Source organism: Kryptolebias marmoratus, unplaced genomic scaffold, assembly GCF_001649575.2.
Source record: "Kryptolebias marmoratus isolate JLee-2015 unplaced genomic scaffold, ASM164957v2 Scaffold156, whole genome shotgun sequence".
Lineage (NCBI taxonomy): Eukaryota > Metazoa > Chordata > Actinopteri > Cyprinodontiformes > Rivulidae > Kryptolebias > Kryptolebias marmoratus.
In genome coordinates this window covers 1-5,028 of record NW_023665890.1, presented here as the reverse complement: position 1 = coordinate 5,028, position 5,028 = coordinate 1, and the positions used below count along the sequence as shown (strand labels likewise).

Below are 5,028 nucleotides of genomic sequence, written 5' to 3'. Positions count from 1 at the left end.
ACTGACATCTTGTTGGTCTTTTATAAAAACAACAACATCGTCAGAGTAGGCAGATAAAACCGTATTGTTATTAAAACCAGGTAAAACCAGACCATAAACACTGGAGCGTATTTTCTGAAGGAGGGGTTCCAGGGAGAGTGCGTAGACATTCCTGAGAGCGCGCAGGCCTGTCAAACGCCTCTACACACCTGAAAAGGAGCACACAGGCTACCGTTGATCTTCAGCACACTCTCAATATCACTGTACAGAACCTGGATCTTGGCAATAAGACCCTCGCTGAACCCAAACCTCCTCATGGTTTTCCAGAGGAAGCCGTGTTCAATGCGGTCAAATGCCTTTTCCTGATCTGGTGAAATCAAGCCAGTTTGTAAACCCAATGAACCGGAGACCTCCAAAACGTCCCGAATTAGGTAGATGTTATCTACCATGGACCTGCTAGGGACGCAATAGGTCTGATCCCGATGGATGACCTGCTCCATAGCCCTGCTCCATAGCCCTTCCCAGCCTCGTGGCCAGAGCCTTGGAGAGGATCTTAATCGGTGCAGAGGAGGGACACAGGGCGCCAATTCTTAATGTCCTACAGGTTCCCCTTTTTGGGCAGCAGGGTAATGACAGCCCTGTGGGAAGACAAGGGGAGTGAACCAGTGAACAGACTTTCATTGTAGACGTCTAGCAGGTCTTTTCCCAGAATGTCCCAGTAGACCCTGTAGAACTCTACAGTAAGCCCGTCAATGCCCGGGGACTTCTGGCCCTGCATGCTGAGGAGGGCTGTGAGAAGTTCCTGAAGCCCCAGAGGGCGCTCCAGCTCAGTGTTGGTCTCCTTGGAGACCTGGGGTAGTTCGTTGCAGAACTCCCTGAACAGTTCCTCATTCTCTTCATATTCACTGTGGAACAGAGAACGGTAAAACTCCACAGCCCTCCTCCTGATCTGACCTGGTTCACTCAGTTGCCGCCCCGTGTCCGACAGCAACGAGTGGATCAGCTTCCTCTGCCCGTGCTTCCTCTCCAAGCTGAAAAAAAAGCTATAGGGAGCATTCATCTCCGTGATGTTTTGGATCCGGGACCTTACTAATACACCTTGGACTTTATTTTCCAGCAGGTTTGCTAAAGTTAGCTTTTTAGATTTAAGAGCTTCAATGTGCTCTCGATTTCCTGTGGATTCACTAAGTTGTTCCAATTCCACGATATTCATCTCCAAATCTCTGATAGATCTGATAATGTCACGGGTGACATCGAGAGTGTGCTGCTGACTCAGCAGTTTTACTTGTACTTTCCCATAGTCCCACCACTGTCTCAGACAAATAAAATCAGTCTTTCTCTGTCTAAAACCAGTCCAAAAATAACTTAAAACCTCCTTAAAACCCTGATCATAAGTTAAAGCTGAGTTAAAGTGACTGTAAACACTTCCAGGTAAAATGTTTCTAAGAAAAACATTACCTAAAAGCTGCGAGTGATCTGTAAAAGCCACCGGTAAAATCTGGCATGTTTTAAACATGTTAAAATGGTGTTTTAAACAATAAAAATAATCAAGACAAGCTAAAGGGATTCGGTTTTCTTTAACGTGGGACGATGTGTACTGCCTGGAGCCTGTGTGCATCCTCCTCCATACATCCACCAGGCCATGAGACGAGACCAGCTGCCGCAGAGCATGCTGGGCCGCTGGATGCGGCTCCGCATGATTACGGTCTAAAAGCTCATTTTCAGTGCAGTTAAAATCCCCACCTATAAAAACATAATCCTCAGACCCACAATCACCTAACCTTTCGCTTTTTCCTCTGCATTGGTGATAGGAGCATAAATATTAATAAAAACTATACTAAAACGATCAAACTTTGTCTTGACTAAAAGACACCTCCCGTGAAAGACGTGTTCAACTTCTAAAGAGTTTTGGGTGAAAGATCTGGAAAAGAGGAAGCCCACCCCTGGACTCTGGGAGGTGCCGTGACTTAAAATGACCCCCCACCCCCTCCACTCTCTGCCCCAGTTGGCTTCAGTTAAAAAGTCACTGTGAGTTTCTTGTAAATAAATAACGTCAATTCTCTTTTGGTTCAATGTTTGGTAAATTAAAGCCCGTTTTTCAGCCTCCCTTGCCCCATTAAGATTCAAAGAAGCTATTTTAAAAGAATCCATATTGAGTAAGAAGCTAAAATTAAGATACCAAAAGATTATAAAAAAAATGCTAGTGTGCATCGTTTAAATCAGTTGTTTTCTAACTTTGGTCATAATTTTCTTTAATCTATAAACCTCTGTGTCTTGCTGAGAAATAAAACAATTTTAAATCAGGAAAAAAAACTCAATTTTTATTGCCCTAAATCCTTTAGTTTCTTTTAGAAAAGTTTTAAAAGATTCTACAGGGTATCTAGGCTCTTTGCAACTCATTTGTGACAGAGATATCTCAATGCTGTCAGCGTCGCTGCTGTCTGACACCTCCTTCCTCTCTGCTGCCAGCTTACTGGCCTGCTTACTGGCCAGCTTACTGGCCTGCTTACTGGCCTGCTTACTGGCCTGCTTACTGGCCTGCACAGCAGCCACCACATTCTTCCTTTTGCTTCGCCTCTTTAACAGGGTTGAAGCTTCCAACTCCATCGCCTCTTCTGTTTCACCTGTCTTTCTCTCCACTCCAGTTCCACAAACCGACTCTGCACTGTTCTGCCCTTCTTTCTGTCCATCCAACTGCAGGTCTCCTTTCTCTCCCTGATCTCCGCACACTAAGTACTCCTCATCACCCCTCACCTCCTCCTGCTCTCACCACCACCATTCACCCCATCACCACACAACACCATGCTTCTATCCTTTCCCAATGTACTCATTTTCAAACCTTTCCCATCTTTTACAGTACCTTCCGCTGGCTCGTCTGCAGCAGGTTCCCCCGCCGCGGCAGCGAACTCCTCTGCTGCTTCAGCCTCATCAGGTGGGCTCCCCACCTGTTCAGCAGCAGCAGCAGGCTGCGGGGCCACCCGCTTCGAATGTTATCATTGCATTGAATGGTCGTTATTAAGAGTTATCACTCCCATAATTTGCCTTTAGACTGCACCGCCTGTACCTCCTAGTAGGTCAGAAGGTTTGTTTCTAGCCTTCCTATCCCTGATAATATGCGTTCGCGGACAACTTCGCCTGTGTCCAAAACCAGAAGCTTATTTTTTTGTGTAAACTTTATTTATGACGAATCCATCCAGTTCACTTCAAACAGGAGCAAGGTCACATGGAAACCAGGTAACTACCAAACTGTATTTTATTAGTTTTAACATTGTTTTCTCATTAACAGAAATGGTTATTATAAAGAAAATGTGCTACTTTCGTTTTTTATGCTAGTGTAGCCTGAAAATTGTTTGCTACCTTTGTGTTATTAAGCGATGCTAACGTGTTTGCGACGTTGGTATAATTTAAGTGATGCTAACGTCAAAGCCACGTTTTAAAAAGAATAACGTAACTAACATTCAGTTAGACTGTAGGTTCCTATGTGTCAGTTATTGAAGTATACATTGGGTAATAGTATTCTCAGTTTTACCAGAACATTGTTGCTTTAGCTAGAGCAGGTGGGCCACTTACCTTATTAGAATAAATTTACATAGTTGTGCTCACAGCGATTTGATGTCCGTGTCTTTGAATTGTTTCATATCATCTGATGAGCATCTGATGAACAATAATTAATTTTTATACAATGACTGAATGATAGGATAGGATAGGTCACTCTCATAGTTTCATACTTTTTCCATCAAAAAGCACCAGATAAGCAAATATTCATACAGCACACACCTTCTTTTTATTAACAGTCATGCTATCGTTTTCTGTTTTTCTTTAGGCCCAATGTCAAGAAGAGGTATGTGTAACAGCCCTTGAAGATGGAACAAAATTTGTGGTTGTATTCAATAATATCTTTGTCAATGTTTATTTGCTTTGTCTTGATTATTTCATGATAAGAGAGAACAGTTATTACCAGGGAGCAAAAGGGAGCCCTCAGATCGGCGTTTGAAGACGGAATGACTAGTGTGGGCTCACCAATGATTGCCGCAGCAGCCGAGGCCACTGGTTTGGCACCAGTTGTCATAGATGTACGTTTATTCGTGCTGTTGCTACAGATACATTTTGGCATTTCTATTGTAGAGAAGTAATCTAATATGAAACTATAATCAAAGTGGCTATAATATAATAAGTGACTTTATTATGTTGTTTTGCTCTTTATTTCTGTCTTTCAGAACTGGATTGGAAACTATAAAAAGTCTCTAAAAACGTCCTTCCCTAAACCACCAAGGACTAAACTTTATACACGGGAGCTTTCTGCTTACAATCTTTTCTGCGGAACAAGGGTGAGAGAATATTTCTTATAGTCGTTATGTTGACAGTTATTGTATTGCACCGCAAACATTTTCCTATTCATATATTAGGGATTATATCACAAGTAAAATAATATATTTTTCACTGTTCTTTCACCCATATATAACATGTGTCTGTAAACAAATCTTATCTTGCTTGTTAAGTTATTGTGTATTATATATATTCTTCTGTGTTATATTTGTTTTCCAGCTTATTTTCTAGTCACACAGAACATTCACCAGAATCTTTCCAAGCCATCAATACAAAGCAAATCTGACTTTGACCAATTACTTTTTATAATAAATGTTGTAAAATTATATTTCAAAGACTTAGATCTCTTGAGGGAAATAATGTAATTTCAGATCTAATGTAATTTTAGAGGGGTTCCTTAACTATGCTTGAGTTAATATGGAGTGTAAATTTTTGACCAACCACTCGACTATATCTAATAACACTCTCAGAACTGTATTTTACATGAAAGAACAAAGCTGGGCTATATTTCTGGTAATTTGAATTAGTGAAGGGTCTTTTAAATATAGTTAGTTGTGGAGGACCTGATATTTGGACAATATGCTGCACTGGGGAGAGTTATTTGAATATACCATATTGTTTTGTTGTTGTGTTTCTATATTTCTCCATATTTATACAAATTGAGGCAGGGTGAGCCAGTAGAGATAAGTACAGTCTTAATGGATTGTTGTTGTTTTTGTCATC

At 41.3% G+C, this 5,028-nt stretch overlaps 1 long non-coding RNA gene across 1 annotated transcript; it reads left to right on the top strand.

Moving 5' to 3' along the window:
- Positions 1-3,756: 3,756 nt before the first annotated feature.
- LOC108229285 lies at positions 3,757-4,298 on the top strand. Its single transcript, XR_001808289.2, has 3 exons — positions 3,757-3,820; positions 3,922-4,052; positions 4,197-4,298. It is a non-coding gene; the product is annotated as an uncharacterized LOC108229285 (long non-coding RNA).
- Positions 4,299-5,028: the final 730 nt, after the last annotated feature.